We start from the raw sequence: 21,231 nt of genomic DNA on the forward strand, positions 1-21,231 counted from the left end.
TCCTAACTTCTATTCTGAACCAAAAGAAAATGTTTATTTCTCTCAATCACGAGGCAGAAGCACCGGGAAAAATTTTGCAAGAATTCAATCAGGAATCGATCAAATCTTACAAATTGCCAGTAACGAGACTGAACCCTTTCTTTATAACAAAATATCACTGTTTTAAACCAGAAATGATATGAGTGAAGAGTTTCTTAAGGCAGTGCCTGCACAGTGCCATGAGAATTTCGTAAGCGCTACACCTACATAATAAACTGAAAGTTGTAAGTGATCTAGTTGGAAGTATCAGTCCCCTGTATTACATTAAAATATTTGCAAAACGAGAAACTAAATTGATATGTTCTTCAGATTGTACCTGAAGGACACTTTATCAAGGTTATAAATTTGGAAAACATGCTCCACAGGAGTAACGGCGATCTGGTGGTACAATTGGGTTAAAACAGCGGTCTAGATCGCAGTAATATTTTAGTAATGACTGGTTTCTACTTCAAGTAGAAGTCATCTTCAGAAAATGAGCACTTTAGGAAAAACAATATAAGAGTTTCAAAAAGTTTGATGAGTACTGCGTTAATCTGACGCCACAATCATCAAACCTTCAGTAACTCAGTAGTCTGCAGTCTGACGCCATACTCACCAAACATTCTGTAACTCTGCTATTCTTGTTCTTACACTGCTCATTTTCTCAAGATTTTTGTCGCCATACTCATCGGACGTTCTGTAAATCTACTATTCTTGTTCTTACAGCGCTCATTTTCTGAAGGTGACTTCTACATGAAGTCGAAACCAGCCATTACTAAAATATTATAGCGATCTAGAATGTTGTTTTAACGCACCTTACAGTCACATTTACCTAAATAGACGTACATATTTTTGATATAAATTTCAGTATTGAAGTTAATATAGCATTGTTAATAATTAAGTTAAAAGCAACATAATGTACTGTTTAACCAACAATTTATTTACAATATTTGTGAGAAAAATGAGTTTTTTGCGACAGTTTACCTCCCTGCCCTCCTCCCTAAATATGTGAACCGAAGCGCAGTTCCTCCCTTTTCATATTGAACTCAGATTACCAAATCACACAGTGCTCATTTCTTGTTTACAATAAAATCAATCTATGGGAGTAGCACAAAGAAAAAATCAGGCGTTAAAAATAAGATCTATTCTCCACAGCCGTGAAATTGCCCTCAACAGCGATCAAGGGCATCTGACATCCCGTGTCTGGTTCACCTCATCTCCCTGTTGGATTCGTGGAACTGCAGGCCACCTCTGCACGCCCCGTAGACGACCAGAAAGCATAAAACATATCCTGAACTCATAGGTGAAGAGAAATGGACGCCATTGATCCTGTTACCATTCCAGAGTTCCTCTGCCCATCCTCTTCCCGCATTATGGTGCTGGCACTTATGTACTGTTGTTTGTAATGGATATCTAGATAACAAATTGACCGTGTCGAGATGGTTGCCTGCTGTTCTAGGCCGACGCAGGCTTTCCAGTTGCCCTCAGTAAGGCTCTGAGCACTACGGGACAACTTCTGAGGCCATCAGTCCCCTAAAACTTAGAACTACTTAAACCTAACCAACATAAGGACATCACACACATCCATGCCCGAGGCAGCATTCGAACCAGCGACCGTAGCAGTCGAGCGGTTCAAGACTGTAGCGCCTAGAACCGCTCGGCTACTCCGGCCGGCCCTCAATAAAGGTGCGCGCAGTAAAGGTGGGTCGTTCTCGGTGAGTGTGAAGTAAGCTTTCGATGCTCGCCGACAGCCTCGCTCACCACTCGAATCACTGCGTACTCTACTCATCTCCAACAAGAAGCGCGTTTATTTTCCCTCCATTACACCTACGGCTGTTGTTCGAGATCTCCTGTGGTCAGTAGCGTATTCAGAAAGAGGTTTCCAATCTAAAGAACACTGAGTATTCAGCGTGGTGCAGAAGGTTTTTTATACTTTGTCTGGAGCACTTACATTGCCTTACGAGAAATGACAGACAGTGTTTAGTCAAATACTTTGTTTTCCATCCCTTTCGAAGTCGACACCAGAGAAGTACGAGAATTGTTCGGAAAGTAAGGAACGATCAGTCCCGAAATGGAAACCACAGTGAAAATGCTATGAAGCTTTGTTCAGATGTGTTGGGCAGTGTCTCTGGTACGCTCAGTTCATTCTCTAGTACGTTCAGTTCTTTCTTACTTTCCAGCACACAGTGATCGCATAGAGATGCCTAGAAAATAGTCTCCCACACCACGTATGGGTGCTTGCCGAGAGATTACGCCTGACTGCATGCAAACCCATGTAACGTAACTGTCACACAGTTCCTCCTTCATGAAATTCCTCGGGCGCACACTGCAGGAGCACTGAGGACGCTCCTGCAGCGCTTTCGATGGGAGGCGTTTGATCTGCCACAATGCATCCCAAACTTGACTCCTGATTTTCATCTCTCCTGAAATGAAACGCTGGGTATGAGAATAACATTTTGGCACAGACAGTCCAGCTTAGAGAGTTGGCAGAGAGCACAGGAGGCTGCCTTCTACACTACTGGCCATTAAAATTGCTACACCAAGAAGAAATGCAGATGATAAACGGGTATTCATTACACAAATATATTATACTAGAACTGACATGTGATTACATTTTCACCCAATTTGGGTGCATAGATCCTGAGGAATCAGTACCCAGAACAAACACCTCTGGCCGTAATAACGGCCTTGATACGCCTGGGCATTGAGTCAAACAGAGCTTGGATGACGTGTACAGGTACAGCTGACCATGCAGCTTCAACACGATACCACTGTTCATCAAGAGTAGTAACTGGCGTATTGTAACGAGCCAGTTGCTCGGCCACCATTGACCAGACGCTTTCAATTGGTGAGAGAATTGGAGAATGTGCTGGCCAGGGCAACAGGCGAACGTTTTCTGTACCCATAAAGGCCCGTACAAGACCTGCAACATGCGGTCGTGCATTATCCTGCTGAAATGTAGGGTTTCGCAGGGATCGAATGAAGGGTAGAACGACGGGTCGTAACACATCTGAAATGTAGCGTCCACTGTTCAAAGTGCCGTCAATGCGAACAACAGGTGACCCAGACGTGTAACCAATGGCACGCCATACCATCTCGCCGGGTGATACGAATACACGCTTCCAATGTGCGTTCACCGCGATGTTGCCAGACGTGATGCGACCATCATGATGCTGTAAACAGAACCTGGATTCATACGAAAAAATGACGTTTTGCCATTCGTGCACCCAGGTTCGTTGTTGAGTACAACATCGCAGGTACTCCTGTCTGTGATGCAGCGTCAAGGGTAACCACAGCCATGGTCTCCGAGCTGATAGTCCATACTGCTGCAATCGTCGTCGAATTGTTCGTGCAGATGATTGTCGTCTTGCAAACGTCCCTATCTGTTGACTCATGGATCGAGACGTGGCTGCACGATCCGTTACAGCCATGCGGATAAGATGCCTGACATCTCGACTGCTAGTGATAGGAGGCCGATGGGATCCAGCACGGCGTTCCATACTACCCACCTGAATCCACCGATTCCATATTCTGCTAACAGTTATTGGATCTCGACCAACTCGAGCAGCAATGTCGCGATACAAAACACTCGTTCGACCTATACTTGAGTATTGCTCATCAGTGTGGGATCCGTACCAGATCGGGTTGACGGAGGAGATAGAGAAGATCCAAAGAAGAGCGGCGCGTTTCGTCACAGGGTTATTTGGTAACCGTGATAGCGTTACGGAGATGTTTAACAAACTCCAAGTGGCAGACTCTGCAACAGAGGCGCTCTGCATCGCGGTGTAGCTTGCTCGCCAGGTTTCGAGAGGGTACGTTTCTGGATGAGGTATCGAATATATTGCTTCGCCCTACTTATACCTCCCGAGGAGATCACGAAAGTAAAATTAGAGAGATTAGAGCACGCACGGAGGCTTTCAGACAGTCGTTTTTCCCGCGAACCATACGCGACTTGAACAGGTTAGGGAAGTAATGACAGTGGCACGTAAAGTGCCCTCCGCCACACACCGTTGGGTGGCTTGCGGAGTATAAATGTAGATGTAGATGTAGATACGATCAACCGGAATCGCGATAGGCTACAATCCGACCTTTATCAAAGTCGGAAACGTGATGGAACGCATTTCTCACCCTTACACTAGGCATCACAACAACGTTTCACCAGGCAACGCTGGTCAACTGCTGTTTGTGTATGAGAAATTGTTTGGAAACTTTCCTCATGTCAGCAAGTTGTAGGTGTCGCCACCGGCACCATCCTTGTGTGAATGCTCTGAAAAGCTAATCATTTGCATATCACAGCATCTTCTTCCTGTCGGTTAAATTTGGCGTCTGTAGCACGTCATCTTCGTGGTGTAGCAATTTTAATGGCCAGTAGTGTATAACTAGGGTGTAGGAATGATGGTGCAACGTCGCGGAAGATGTGTAAGTCGGAGCGGCGACACTGTAGAGAAGTGGCCGGAAGGTGAGACTAAGTGTTGCAAACAAAATAGTCTTGATTTTCGGTGTGGTTTCCACTTCGCGATCGATCGTTCCTTACTTTCCATACAGCCCTCGTGTATTGTTCCGTTAAAAAGTAATAAATCAAAAGGCTCACAATTGCAAAAAATCTGACTTGAAATGAAAATTAAAAGCATTATCTATACTGTACCATACTCGTCCATTTGCATGATGTCACATACTCTATACCATTTTTTTCATATTTAGAGCGACTTCTGACAGGAATGTCTACGTTACGTGATATTTCCTTACATCGTGAATACTGTCGGTTCTGTAAGATCTTCTTGAGAAATCCTACTCAGTTTGTTATCAGAAGACGCAGTTTTATGAGTTGAAGACGATAAATCTTAACTCTGTTAGGATATCCTTAATCTAGTCACGTATGTGGTCCTATGTTCCAGCCGGACGTTGTGCCGAGCGGAGTCTGGAACCGAGTGACCGCTACAGTCGCAGGATCGAATCCTGCCTCGGGCATGGCTGTGTGTAATGTCCTCGCGTTAGTTAGGTTTAAGTAGTTCTAAATTCTAGGGGACTGATGGCCTCAGATGTTAAGTCTCATAGTGCTCAGAACCATTTGAACCTATGTTCCACAAGCATCTATTTTGCTTTCTGGGTAAGAGCACAAAGCTATGAAAGACAAGAGCCATAGAAGACAAGAGCCAAAGTCGCACGCTGTAGGTCTTTTCGCATCGTACTGGAACACCCGGATCGCTTTATTTATTTCCGATAACATCTGTATCAGTTGAAAATGAGATTGCAATACATAACGTTTCAGTCGAGATTAACTGGGAACTAATTTCACTCTTGTTAGGAGAACAGCACACACACACACACACACACACACACACACACACACACACAGAAACACATCCAATATTTTGGAAGTACTGTTCAGTTATCGTTGCGTTTATCTCTGTAACGACGGGTGACAAATGTAACGTTGCGCTCTGGGCGTATGTTGAAATGAAATTGGGAAGGAACTCATTCGTCAACACAGTACAGCACGTGCATTTCCAACCGTATGTGGACTGCACAGGGCTGTTAATTCCATCCTCTTAATGACGAATGTTGTGTACTCCAGCAGACTCATATTGCACCAGACTCTGCTGATAACTACATCATTTGTTTGTAACACACGAGAATCTAAATTTTAATTTACTTTTTCGTTCCCTGTGGTTATAACAGTGTGCGAAAGAGATGCCATCGTCTTTTATTTTTCCGTGCTGACAATCGTAGCCTCCATTTCTATGCTGTGTTATGTATCGACGTGCGCATGTATCTCAACAGAACGACTCCGTTGTCTCGCAGCGATGTGAATTAATAAAATCTTCCTGAGTGAACTAGTTGACGTAGCTGGAAGACACATTATTTCATTGGTTTTTCGCAACGGATACGTTCCGTCCAGCAACACAAAACTCATAGTATTTTCTTCATAATGTAACTGTTTTCTATGAAACTGTAATCCCTTTGAGGCCTTTCCATTTCTGTTCACGTAAAAAATATGCTTTGTGGTATATTGTACAGCCCTGAACGTTCCAAATCCTTATTTTAGAACTTCCACACATTTTGTATTTGCTGTTCAGCTTTTACTTGTGTCACTATAATTTAACTGGAGAACGAAGTTAGCAGAAGGTAGCGACCTGAAAATAAGCTTGATCTAAATATGGAAATAATAAATGAATATAAAAAACATGAAAATCATGATAGCCAATAGACAGAAACAGTAAACCATTTTGACGTAAAACATTAGAAATACAACATAAAAGATAATGTAGTTATAGATCATGAAGCTCACACTATATATCTCTGCTGTTTACATAAAAAATATAATTAATCTAATCAACAAATCACTCTAAACTTCCACTATTTTGAGTCTCCAATAAACAAAGGAAAGTGCCATGGGAAAAGTAGCGTAACGTGTGTGCTCTACTGGCGAACTCATATTGTAGATTGTTATGTAAAATCCAGGTGCTACACTACTCACCAATGGTTCAATTAATTAAAAGGTATGTGCAGCAGTGGAACACTGTCTATTATGTAATATCTGTGGAACAGCTAAATTACAATTCTGTGATAAAATATTATCGTTCTGTACCTCATTTTTTCCAAAATGTTTCTCTATGTTACATTCCTGCAGGTTCAAAATTTGTGTAATTTAGGCGTTCCAGTTACAGCATAAAATCATTTCAGTTGGCAAAGTTATTATCAGCTTTATAAAAGGAAAGAAACTGAGACTGGACGAATGAGGATTTATGCAGGAAAGCGCAATTATTTCGAATGTACTGCTTTAAACAATAAACTGCTCTTACTCTCCCACATATCAGTGCCACAACGGCAAACTGCCCTAATATTTAATTGGGTTATTTGTTTATCTCTTCATCATACGTGACATGTTATAGCTCTAGACCAGACCGGTAACTGAAAAAGTTCAGCGTAACGCTATTCCTCCGCTAGCCAGAACTGGTAACTAGGAGCAGATTTTTTCTCGGCCAATCTTGGTTGAAAAATGTGGAATGTTATGTGGGACATCTTGGAATACTCCCGCTTCAGCCACTACCGTTTCACAATATTCCGAGACATGGCGGCACTACGTGTGGCCTTCAAAAGGGCGTCTGTAAAGGACATGCGTTCCAAGCTATCATCGAGTTTCTTTAGTCGGAAAACCAGAACATTGCAGATATTCATAAACGCTTGCAAAATGTGTACAGAGACCTAGCCGTGAACAACAGCACGGTGAGTCGTTGGGGAAAGGGTCTGTCACTGACGCAACAAAGTAAGCAAACCTGTCCCATCTCCCGAGTTCCAGGCCACTTTTGCAGGGTTTAACTGTCAGTGCACTATGACGATCTGTACAAAACAGTTAGCCGCTGAAAGTCTTGTGTGCAAAAGGAAAACAGGCGGACCGTACTTCCATACCGGCAGCATCAGTAATTTAGTGGGTAAATTCAGTAAGAGCCGAACTCTACATAGTTTCGAGAACGTTTGCGTTTCTGAGATGTTTGTTGAAAGCAGGACTTAACGATTTCCAGGAAGGGTAACACCTGATGGATGGGGTGTCTCATTAGGATCATCAGGAGGAATTCATTGGGCGTTATTCTGGGCTATTTTCGTAAACAGATTCTGTTAGGACAAGAATTACCATACAGATAAGTAGAGATATCATGAAAACTCCTACAAAAGCGACCATTAACTATTTCTACGACACTTTACGATTTCCGAGAGGTAGACATGGCTCTTATTTACATAGCCATGTGATGTCAGTACATTGAGAACCTTTTAGCTGCGCCTGCAGTGGTGAGTCACTACTTTAACATTTCACGGTGATGTGTCAGCCACACTGGGCAGGTAACCATGTGCAGGGGTAGACGCATTTCACATGTCCCGTTAGGATGACTAGGGAAAATGCACATTTTGCTATTTTGGAAAGAATTGCAAGACATTTCTATAGTGTGTTCAAAGAGAGAGAGACTCGGCTGTTATTTTCATTGACCTGTGATGTTAATATAACACTGAGAACCTTTTAACTGCATCTGTGAGGGTAAGTCGCTATTAGTTCATTTCTTTCGGCGCTGGAGTCAGAGGTATGAGTCAGCCACAGTGGTTAGGTGAACACTTGTGTGCATCCCAGAGGCATCTCACATATGGGACTGTCCAGTGTGTGTGCCTTGGGACCTTTTTTGGGAAGAGTTTGCTGATACGTTGCGGTTGACGATAGCTTGAAAGCGTTTTTTTACGTGCAGTAAGTGTGCACTGCGTTATTTTCGACTGTTTAAGCGTTGTGAGTGTGTTTGCATAGTGTTACACATGCGTTATCTTTTGACAATTTAGGAGTTGTTTTTGTGTTCGTTGCATTATTTTGTGAACAGGTGTGAAGGATGTGCAAGGTAAAATTTCGACAGTTGAATATTTTAGAAGTGTGTTTGCAGAAGTTTTTAGATGCATCATTTTGACACTTTACGAGTTATAAGCGTCTCTGCACATCAGTATTCTGCATTGTTTCGGTGATTTACGAGTAGTTTTCAGGTCTGTAGACTATTTACTGCGACCCCAAGCACGCTAGGGTGAGTGTTTTGTATCAGTGTAGTAAATAAACTACGTGTAATCTATCCCTAAATAAATTGTATGCATTATTTCGACAGTTCATAATTAGTGAGCATGTCTGCAGAGCATTTTACATGCATTATTTTGCGTTTCTGTACAGCAGTGTACTGTATTACTTATTTATTTATTTATTTATGAGTACTTTGCAGGTCTGTAGGCTATGTAGTGTGACCCCAAGCATGCCAGGGTGAGTGTTTTGTATCAGTGTAATAAATCAACTACGTGAATCCGTCCCCAAATAATTGTCCAAAATAAATAAAGTACACTCATTCCTCTCTCCAGCAGCCCAGAACAGGCTGAGTACTTTTCCCGCCATTTTCCCCCTAGACAGCCATCTTGGATTACGTCACTGGAGGGATAATGGCGCCCACTGGTGGCAGTACTGTGTACTAGGTCAGCTGGACTCTGGACCTCATGGTGAGCACACTGGATGGAGCTACTGCCTGAAATTGTTTAAATGAATACTGCATGCAAAATAAAGACTAACATCCATCCTATCCATCAGCCCAGCACGGGCTGAGTCCTTTCGACATCAATTCCTAGAAAGAGGTGGCGGTCAGATGACTTAGGTTAGTGGAGGTAACCCAAGTGACCTTTTTCCCAGCATTTTCTTAGGTTGGTGGAGGTAGCCCAAGTGACCTTCTTTCCGCCAAAATCTGAACTTCCAACCATTTTCTGAGGGATGAAAGGAGGGAGGGGTGGGGGTTAGGTTAGTGGAGGTAGCACAATTGACCTATTTTCCAGCCAAAATTTGAACTTCCCACCATGATGTAACTGCGACATTGCACACATCTATTGCTGCCATCTTGGATCAGCCATCTTGAATAAATTTGCCAACAATGCAACATGGGGTGACGCTGGCCTTGTCCTACTACTTTTGAATATGCATGCCTATACCAGTTGCTTTTGCGTTCCAGTGTACAATGTGTACATTATGCAACAAACAGTGCGAAAGTGTGGATTAAACACACAGACTATTGTATATTCATTGTATTTATTACTTTGAATCGTATTACATAGCATATATAATACCAATAAAAGAGTTTTCACAAATATGATAAAGAACAAAAATCAAAGAGTAAACAGCTTTTACTAAGAATGAATATTCTTTCCTAATCCGTGTAATGTTCTTGAAACCAGTAAGTATCTTGTTGCACACACTTTCTGTAGCAGCCTACGTTCTTGCTCAGGGTTCAGCTCTGTACGAGATTTTATTGAATTCGTCTCAGCGGACTAGACGTGAAAACGTAACAGACACTTTCACATTTATAATATTAGTGTGAAGAAAACTTTCCATTACAGTATATTTTCTTCTGTGATCCGAGTCTGATTAAATAAAGCGTGTAATGTGCCCCAAGTTATGCTCATATTACCTGTGAAAACCGCATGAAAAAGAGTAGCGTGTTCAAACATACCAACAGAAAATACGACGATTTGAGATAATACTTTAATCACGATATGTTTTCTTTCCCGTGATCCGATTTTGATGAAATAAAGCCTATACGGTGCTCCAAGCTAAGCTCAAGTTATCTGAGAAAATCCCATGAAAATTCGTCTATTAGTTTTGGAGATTAGCGTGTTCATACAGACAAACACGACAGTTTTACGGGTTTCTTATTGGTGTAGTAGAAGATATAAATGCTTTTAGTAAAATATTGATTATGGGTGGCTCAGCTCCCACTTTCCGTTCCCCCAAAAACCCTTATCAGTCCCTCACACTCCTTATTCTAAGGCGGATGGCAAACATTCGATGGATTGTTTGTGACTAAATGCTATCGTCCAGTAAAATATGTCCCGGTATGTGACCGTGTACTCATGGTATTGTATAGACCAATATTTCTCATACATGTATATCCGATTGAAGCGTTGATTTATAGAACAAAATGATGACGGGGACACATAATTGAAGAAGCTTTATTGAAGTAATGACAACAGACGCGGAGTAAGACTTGCAAACCGCATATTAAAAAAAAAAATGTTAAAAGTTTGTTCTGATGAAAAATAACAGACTTTCAACAACAATATAAGATTAATAGAAATTTCTTGTTTCTTTTCATGCAGATCACTTTATGTTTACTTGACCAGTGAGATCATTATACACGATTCTAGTTTTCGTTTCTAGTTTTCATCCCTTAAATCATGCCTAAGGCTTCTAACATTTAATAACTGCTGCTGAACCACATATCCTTTCCAGTAAGGTAATAAGGTTGGTAGAGACCGCTTTCATGAGGTAATACCACCTAATCTATGACAAGAGAGCATAACTCTATTTCATTTTTGGACACCTTTCAGAAAAAGATCCATGACGTAATTTGGTTATCTCAACTGAAGCAACAAATCAAAATGCTTCCTTTTAGATTCCTACTTTTTCACGTGGCAAGATAATTTAACTAAAATCGATTAATCAAACAATAGCATAGAAGTATGAATTACTATTCAAACCCTTTAATTAGAAAGATATAATTCTAAAACCATATTACCTAGATAAAATACAATCATTTGGTGCGAAAGACAATGACATTCCACTCATTTATGTTTTAGAGTTACCATAGTAAAATTATTTGTTATTTATGTTTCTCATATTAATCTTGTTCGATCAATATCTCCACCACGTCTTCTTCACTGATAAAAAACATGGACTCTGTGAAAAAGGCCCTTTTTCATTAGGAATCACTGAACTAAACAACGGATTTTTCTTCAGCCTAAATTAAAAATTCATAAAACCTCCGATGGAATACGAGTCGCATCGTCATTATGATGTATTACTGGCTTGGCACTTTAACATGTTAAAACTTGCCTCAGCTGAAGGAATGTAACGTTTGGAAATTAGAGATATAGACATTATTTGCACCACAGGTGTCACCTGTATAGCTATCAGTGTGTACGTATCAGACAAATCCTTCTCTTGTCAACAGCGAAATCAACCATACTGAAGTTGAGGCACACAATTTTAATTTGTTTCTAAATGATGAGTAAACAAACTCAGAGTTTGTAATGTATGTAATTTATCTCACTCGTTCGCCAAACTAAGGAAAACAACTCAACGGCGTGTAGAGAAGCAATGGACAAGAGCCTCTAAGAGAGACAACAAGATGAAAAATTTGATTGATGGTATCAGTAAATAAATGTCGTGTGATTAAAGCCTCCCGTCGGGTAGACCGTTCGCCGGGTGCAGGTCTTTCGATTTGACGCCACTTCGGCGACTTGCACCTCTATGGGGATGAAATAATGATGATTAGGACAACACCTAGACCCTGAGCGGAGAAAATCCCCAACTCAGCTAGGAATCGAATCCGGGCCCTTAGGATTGACATTCTGTCGCGCTGACCACTCAGCTACCGGGGGTGTACGATGATATCAGTGAAAGTCACTGATTTGTTGATCTACATTTTCGCATTCTTAGAGGCTGGAAAAATTTGTTAATGAAATGTTCACTAAATAAAAGACAGAACATAAGCTGATATACGGTATATTTTATAATTTTTTATTCCTAAATCTGTAGTAATCTTCGTAAATGAAGATCAGTTTGAATGTTTAAGTGGTTCATTGGGTCTAATGCGCTGCCACAGACTAGTTGTGAACTAAATACGCTCTTTGATTTCGTGCATAGTGTTAATATCCATTCGTGTCCATATATAATCTCCATTAATTCATGTACTATCCAGATGACTGTGTGTAACAGCACGGCTGGCGCACGCCTTGCTGCCACATTGCTTTCTGATAAGCTGACAGTGCCTAAAGACGAACATACGGAACGTGAAATGGTCCACCAAAGACTTTAATAACGGTTAAAACTAAAAAAGAAAGGGTCCTCATTTACTCATCGAGTACGTTGGATGCTTACAACTATAGCTATTCGTAGAAAGAATTTTACCAGGCGACTGTCTGAGGTATGATAATTTATTCCATTATTGATTCCGGCTGGCAACTGTTTTCAAGTGGTTGTGAAGCGCCGAAGGGCATATCACGGTTAAAGCAGAACATTCGATGTGCCAAATTTTAGACACCGTCAGCTGTCACGACCTTGTATTTGAACGTGAAAAGTATACAGACAGAGCGCCGATTACACGTGCACAACAATAAATTGAACAACAGTTGTCGAGTTTTAGCACTTAGTTTCAAAACATCTGTATGTTTATAACGGTCACGTTTATTTCTAGGGAGAAAAAGAGAGTGTGATTATCTTCGAGTAGTAAGGTAAATGGTTAGGGTTTAGTCTTATGCTAGTACTTGGTAATATAAGATGCAAGCTGATATGAAAAATACTTACGCTGACTAGATGGTGCGGAACTATTCATTGGGGAAGTAGCGAAATTCAAGCAGAAAGATATTTAATCAACGGTATTGCTTGAATTTCGTCTGTAATGGCTATTTGATCTGCTCTTCAAATTAATGAGACTTGCAGAGTGCTTACATAATGGCTCCCTCAGCTAAGCGTATTAGCTAAAGTGAAAGAACAGCTCCGTCTAGTTGTTCACCACCCTCCTCTGAGCTCCTCTTCCGGCATTTCTGAAAACCTGCGTCACGACGGATTACTTAAATGCTGAACGCTTCATTGCGAATACTATTAGCTTCCTAAACAGTTTCACCGGAGTGCGACGGGAAATTTCATTTCCATCACACTGCTGCAATTAATTGCAGTGGCATTTGATTACAAACGCCACTCGGCGGCACGTCAGGGACGCAGGCTCATCTTTCTCAGTTGATTGGTTCGCTTCTCTGATTAAAATAAAAAACGCGTTCACAGTTGTTTCCGTAGATGCTTGGTAGCACTTTCTCAGGCCCTCATTCGATGGATAAAAAGAAGGAAGGCAGGAGAGAAGGAATATCAGGATCTTACGTCCCGTCGATGATGATGGCGTTAGAGTTGGAGCACTTCTCAAAGGAACTGTCCTCGTATTTGTTTAAATGACTGAGAAGTTCCACAGAAAAATGTGAATCTACATGGCCGAACGAGGACGTGGACCGTCGACGTCCTAAATGTGATTCCAATGCCTTACCAGCGCACCATCTCGCCCGGTCAGTACAAAAAGATTTCCGGTATTTTTTTTTTTTTTGTTATTGCCAGGCTCTATTTATAGGCAGCGTGCTAAACGAGTAGGTGACTTGAAAAATGTGGGTAGCGAATGCGAGATTTCTGGGGTGGATTGTAGAAAAGACACGCAAATTAGATTTTGCAAAACTCTTAACAAAATTAAATTCTTGTATGGTAGCGTTATGCAGATGTGAAAAGCTAAGGACGATAATAAAACCCACGAGGCAGAAACGGAATTTCCTACGAACGTTGTGAGATCCACGAGACTATACTTCGTCAAAAATTTGCAGTGCGGTGCATACATTCCCAGCCTAAGTGAACGACAAATCAAATATCAAAGGCGTATGAGTTTTGACTGTTTGAAACACATATGAGCAGTTTCATGCGATACATTGCCCTGCACTAGTTTTCAATCCTTAGAGACGTCTTGCTTCAGAATGAACTTAATGTTTTGTTATTATTATTACTATTATTTTTCCCTCAAAATGTATTTCGAGGACTGTCGTAAATGACAATACTCAGAATGCTAAATAGTGATCAAATTATAGTATTCTTGGTACAGATAACTCCCAATATTTAACTCAGAGGGACAGAAAGTGAAATACAACTAATATTAAGGCGGACTGATCAACTAAACAGGGATACCAGTGATGGCATTTTTGATGATGATGGTAATGATGTATGCAGTTTGTTTTCCTCACGGGTAGTGGTGACAGACCGTTTCTTTCGTCATATAATGTGAGGCATTTACATCCTCTCCCCTTCCAGATCTTCCAAACAAGACGCCGAAACAAAAACCTGGAGATTTAGAAACCATATTCCGAAGGTGAGTTTAGAACTGCGGCCAAAGTAAAAATAATTCCAAACTTAAACATATGTGTTGCTTACTGTCAATAAAGAATAAAAAGAAAGTGCTGATTAAACTTTGAAGTTTGTTGTGCAAAGCATCGAGAATATGAATAAAACAGGCTTAGTATCACCAAGCACTATGATTTGTATTGTATCTTAAGAGATGCACCATGCATCATGCACGCAGATCCTTGAACCAATCCCAGCAATCACGTCCGGAAATCAGTTGGACACTACGCGCATCGGTACATAAACCGTGTATGTGACACTAAAAGTTAGGGCTTTCGAGAGTTAACAAGATGAGCTCCACGTTTGGAGGAAATTGAGGGAGTCGCTATCACATCACATCTTGTAGACTGTAAGTAGTTAAGACTTTTGGTAAGGGTAAAAACTGTACATAAGTGTACAAGAAAGCTTAAGCAGTGATAGCTGATGCCTTGATATTTCGCCTTTGAAATCATCTTTTGAACAGTTTGATAGAATTGGTGGTATTGATTATTTAGTTTTATCCGTCACTCCTGTAATTAATCACCATAAATTCTGTTTGTCTTAACACGGAAGACCTACGTTACTCCAAACAAACTAATAGGTAAAGACGAAACATTGTACAATGTCTAAAGATAAACGGTATTTCATCTGACAACACGTATAGGAAAATATGTATTGGGGTACAGAATAATACACTGGAATACCTTCATGCAGATGCTTGTAATTGCTCTCTATGTGACTCAAGACAATAGAGCACAACATTCCATGATATTTCGGTTGTGCATCAAGACACAAATATTTCATCTTTCGATATGATATTGAGCCATGAGCGCTCCATTATGGGCGCCGCTCGCTTATAGAGAAAGGATACGTTGACTGTAAATGTCTCTGACCATTTTCTGCGTAACGGAAACACATAACGACATCGTCCTGCCAGAGGTCAGGGAGGCGACGCAGAGCAGCAATACATGGACATTCGTGGCATGCTCGTGGAGTATTGTCTTGTCAGCAGTTCAGCGTCCGCTGTTGCAACAGGCTTGTCGACCTACCCGAACAGTGAACATGGCGTGAAGTAGCCAACCTTTCTTTGGGACGTGAGTTGGTGACTCCGAGATGTCGGTTGGAATACAAAGTCAGTTACTCAAATTTGGAGGAAGTTAATTTCGATTGAGTTTCGATCTCGTGTTATCGGGAGTGCCAGTTTTCAGCTACGGACAGCTTTTTTGAATTGAATAAAAAAAGTGTTGTGCCTCGCGTAAACTGATTATCGGTGTAGTCTGTTGATTATTTTCTTGTGGCTGACGGAATGGTAGTTGGAGGTAGACGTGTGGGACATTCAATTTCGAAAATCGTTAGCGAATTCAATATTTAGAGATCCACAATGTCAAGAGTGTACCGATAATACTAAATTTCAGACATTATTTCTGACCGTGGTCAACGCATTGGCCGATGATCTTCACTTGGAGACTGAAATCAGCAGCGTTTGCGTATAGTTGTTAGTGCTAAAAGACAAGCAACACTGCGTGAAGTAACCGTGGAAATCAATGAGGGACATACGACGAACGAATCCGTTTGGACAGTGCAGCGACATTTGGCGTCAGTGGGCTATGGCAGCAGAGGATCGACGCGAGTGCCTTCGCTAACAGCATTGCAGCGCCTCTCCTGGGCTCGTGGCCATATCGGTTGGGCCCTAGACGATTGGCAGACCGTGGCCTGGTCAGATGGATTCCGATTTCGGTTGGTAAGAGCTGATGGTGGGGTTCCAGTGTGAGGAGACCCCAAGTGGCCATGGACCCAAATTGTCAATCGAGCAAGCTGGTGGTGGCTCCGTAATGGTGTAAATGAACCAATGGTTGACTGGAAATGGTTATGTTCGGCTATTTGAAGACTATTTGCAACCATTCATGGACTTTGTTCCCAAACACCGATGGAAGTTTCATGGATGACAATGCGCCATGTCACTGGGTGACAATTGTTCGTGATCGGTTTGAAGAACTTTCTGGACAAATCGAGCAAATGATTTGGCCATCCAGATCGTCTGACATGAATCCCAACGAAAATTTATGGGACACAATCAGGAAGTCAGTTGGTGCACGAAATCCTGCTCAGGCAACACTTTGGTATTTATGGAGGACTACAGAGGCAGCACGGTCCCCTGTTTATTTACAGGACTTCCAACGACTTGTTGAATCCATACCACGTCCAGCTGCTGCTCTGCGCCGGACAAAAGGAGGTCCGACACAATATAAAGAGGTATCCCATGACTTTTATCAGCTCATTATACTGTGGGGCGTGTATTCTGTCGTTTGTTTCTGTGCTAGGATATCTCTAGCCAATTTGAGCAAAGTTTGCGACTTGTAGCTAAGGTGGGCTAATCATTGAATTTACTGTTGGTGGTTTGGTATTCTGTTGTAATACTGCTAAGTGGCATTGCTTATTAGTATCTGTACAGATTGTGCTCTTTTAAATTGCCTAGAGAGGTGCCTACTCGAGTAATTCTTATAAAAACTTCTTATTGTTTGTGATTCTTGTGCTCGCTAACCCCACTCCACTCGTTCGTACATATGTTTTCTTGTTTTAATAGTGCTACGATTAATGCAGTTTGTGCATTGCAGGGGGTCTAATGGTCATTTTACAATTATTATCGTATTTAATTCAAGAGGGAGCCTAAAAACGGGCTGTAGCAGAATCACTTTTAGGATAGGGAAAGTTGCTTTTGTGCAATATTCTGAGCACAAGTTACAGCCAGGTGCTGGCCGGATTGCAGTGAGTTATGCATACCAACAGTTGCGAAGTAGAATAGAGGCCACAGGGCCGTCAAATTGCTGAAACAGTATACATAGCAGTTTTGCATGTCGCAAATCACAGGCAGAAGGGGCCCAATGGCCAACCTTGTGTGTTATGAGTGCATGACATAATGCAAAACAGAGGCGCACAGCTGTGTATAAATAGGTGTGGGTTTCTAACAAGATTCATTTAAGGGTGGCAGGTCTCCTGGACCGTGGGGCGTGTCACACCACCGGCTACACACAGCAGCAGATGGGGCGCCAGCGTTCCAGTCCACAGCGGGTCACTGGTTCGACCCTCTGAGGCGGACGCAGGGTCCGCAGCCAGCCAGCAGTGGGCCACTCCATGGCTCGCTACCGCAGGCAGTCATCCTGGCTTCCAACACACGGCGGAGGCATCCCGACGCGAGGACCACAGATTCGGACGCCGGATCATGGGCGCTTGTTGTAGCTGCGATCTTAACCACGCCAGCGAGAAGCACGCAGCTGGCCGCCTGCGGTTCGTACCGAGTGGCACTGAGTCAGCAGGGGCACAGACCGCTGAGCCGACTGCCAGCATCATGATGACACCGCAACTCAGCTGGCGTACAAGGCCGACACACAGTGCATGCATGGGTCACTGAGGAAGCCATTCCACAACAAGCCATTTTGCAGACAGCAAAGTGGTGGCCTCAGCATTGCGGGCCCAGTGACACAGACCAGACAGGGCACTGTAGTTGGAAACAATAAATCACTTGGAAAACTCGGACGAGTCATAATATGGTGCCTTCTACCTCTTCCCGCTACATTTGGTCATCCTGATACATTCGGTGGCAGAAGTTGCCACTACAGGGCAGTGCTGTATTCTCCTGGGTGCCTCAGAGTATAATTAAGTTCGCAATTAAACTGTTTCATGCTTTATAAACCATTTGAGTGATATCTTATGAGCCGGCCGAAGTGGCCGTGCGGTTAAAGGCGCTGCAGTCTGGAACCGCAAGACCGCTACGGTCGCAGGTTCGAATAATGCCTCGGGCATGGATGTTTGTGATGTCCTTAGGTTAGTTAGGTTTAACTAGTTCTAAGTTCTAGGGGACTAATGACCTCAGAAGTTGAGTCCCATAGTGCTCAGAGCCATTTGAACCATTTTTGATATCTTATGTCTTTTTAAACAGCTTCACAGCTAACTCCATGTGGGTATTCATTATAAGTTGTTAACTGTTCTACTGCATTGAGGTGTGGTCTTATCTTGCGCTACTATTGTGTTGCCCCCAGTGGGCTTAAGCTGGCCCTTTAAGCGTCTGTATTTGTGGCTGTAGACAGCCATTAACTGTTTTTACTGTTAGTTCCTCTAATTGAACTCTTAAGTTAATTTAGTTGTCTCAAAGTAATTCTATTTTAATTTCACTACTGTTCTGGCAGGTGATATTTTGCTACACATATAAAAAAAATTTATGCATCTCATCGCTTCTGAGAGTTCCGGAAGCTGTACAGAAAATTGGAATAGAGATCAACATAAACATAAGTTTCGCTCTCTTTATTGCTCATGAAAAGCACACATTGCTTGTTGTACCACCATACAGCGAGACCTTCAGAAGTGATGGTCCAGACCGCTTACAAATTGGTGCCGACCGGAGTGGCCGAGCAGTTCTAGGCGCTTCAGTCTGGAACCTACAGTCGCAGGTTCGAATCCTGCCTCGGGCAAGGATGTGTGTGATGTCCTTAAGTTAGTTAGGTACATGTAGTTCTAAGTTCTAGGGGACTGATGACCTCCGATGTTAAGTCCCATAGTGCTCAGAGCCATTTGAACCATTACACACTGGTACCTCTAATACCCAGCAGCACGTCCTCTTGCATTGATGCATTCCTGTACTCGTCATGGCATACTATCCACAAGTTCATCAAGGCACTGTTGGTCCCGATTGTCCCACTCCTTAACGGCGATTCGGCGTCGATCCATCAGAGTGGTTGGTGGGCCACGTCGTCCATTAACGGCCCTTTTCAATCTATCCCAGGCATGTTCGATAGGATTCATGTCTGGAGAACATGCTGGCCACTCTAGTCGGGCGATGTCGTTATCCTGAAGGAAGTCATTCACAAGATGTGCACGATTGGGGTGTGAATTGTCGTCCGTGAATACGAATGACTAGCTGGACAGTGTGGCTAGGGTGTTCAGCCTGACCGGGTTGCACCCAAACACGTCTCCGACAATTGTTTGCTTGAAGGAATATGCGACACTCATCGGTGAAGAGAACGTGATGCAAATCCTGAGCGGTCCACTCGGCATGTTGTTGGGTCCATCTGTACCACGCTGCATGGTGTCGTGGTTGCAAAGATTGACCGCGCCATGGATGTCGGGAGTGAAGTTGCGCATCATGCAGCCCATTGCGCATAGTTTGAGTCGTAACACGACGTACTGTGGCTGCACGAAAAGCTTTATTCAACATGGTGGCGTTACTGTCGGGGTTCCTCCGAGCCATAGTCCGTAGGTAGCGGACATCCACTGCGCAGTAGCCCTTGGGCGGCCTGAGCGAGGCATGTAATCGACAGTTCGTGTCTCTCTGTATCTCCTCCATGCCGAACAACATCGCTTTGGTTCTCTTTGCCTGGGCACTTCCCTTGTTGAGAACCCTTCCTGGCACAAAGTAACAATGCAGACGTGATCGAACCGCGGTATTGACCATCTAGGCATGATTGAACTACAGACAACACGAGCCGAGTACCTCCTTCCTGGTGGAATGACTGGTACTGATCGGCAATAGGACCCCCTTCGTCTAATAGGCGGTGCTCATGCATGGTTGTTTACATCTCTGGGCGGGTTTAGTGACATCTCTGAACAGTCAAAGGGACTGTGTCTGTGATACAATATCCACAGTCAACGTCTATCTTAAGGAGTTCTGGGAACCGGGATGATGCAAAACTTTTCTTGATGGGTGTATAATGTCTAGTAATGCTCACAGTTAATTTTATAGCTTTCTCAATGACCTTGAATTACTGGTACCAAACTTGATTATTCATGACCACTGATGCCAATGTCTTTGGCTGAATCTATTTATGGAAACCTTTGGTAGCACCATTGAGAGGTGGCTGTCGATTACTGCTGTACCCGAAGGCTCAGTGTTGTAAAAATTAAAAGCATTTTCGCATTCACAGTAGGCCTCGCCTGCATCTACGTTCAGTGCTCTGTGCATGTTTAACATTCCGAGAAGCTCACTTATTAAAAACATCTTATCATAATAATTATCATCATCATCATTTGAGCTGAAGCTCTGGGTTGCAAATGGCTAATACTGCCTTGACTCGTTTTGTGTTTTATTTTAGGCGCTACCGTAACTGTACAATTTTTCTTGGTTTTTAAAATTTTGAAAATTGTACTTAATTGCGTTTGAGCTAAGTTTTTGGTTAAAGGTAAATGACTCTCCCATCTTAATTGCTATCGCCTTTGCTTTTAAGAGATTGTTCTTTTGAAGAGATAATAAATTGTTATTGTTGAAATGTACTTTAATTTTCCCAACACCTTATCACTGCCATAGCAGTTCCCTACCGCTTCAGATATACTCAGTATGTTCCATCCGCAGAAAATGCTGAAGAGAGCCCAATGTCTGCAGCAGTGGAGTAGCTCAGTTTTTATTTTTTTCCCCTCGTTCATTTTATGGTTTCCAAATGTGAAGCTGCTTGAATACAGAAGCAGCGGCACTGACAGGATTCATCTGCTGGAAATAGCGGTTGCTGGAACTGGCGACGTGGTAATGACATGTCCCACGATCATAGATCGCTCCTCGTACTGCTTTGCAGACAGCAGTTAAGGAAACGTCGGTGAAGACAGAGGCATAGCAACTTTTTCAAATTGATCCTCAATCAGGACCAGTGAGACTGAAGCTGTGCACGATGTTCTTAGTGATGCCTCCATGTATGTTGGGTATTCTATAGGAACTTGAGTTGCGTTCTGCCAGAACTACTGTTCGGTAGTTTTTGATACATTAC

The sequence above is a fragment of the Schistocerca cancellata genome, chromosome 1 (assembly GCF_023864275.1).
Source record: "Schistocerca cancellata isolate TAMUIC-IGC-003103 chromosome 1, iqSchCanc2.1, whole genome shotgun sequence".
NCBI classification, from domain to species: domain Eukaryota; kingdom Metazoa; phylum Arthropoda; class Insecta; order Orthoptera; family Acrididae; genus Schistocerca; species Schistocerca cancellata.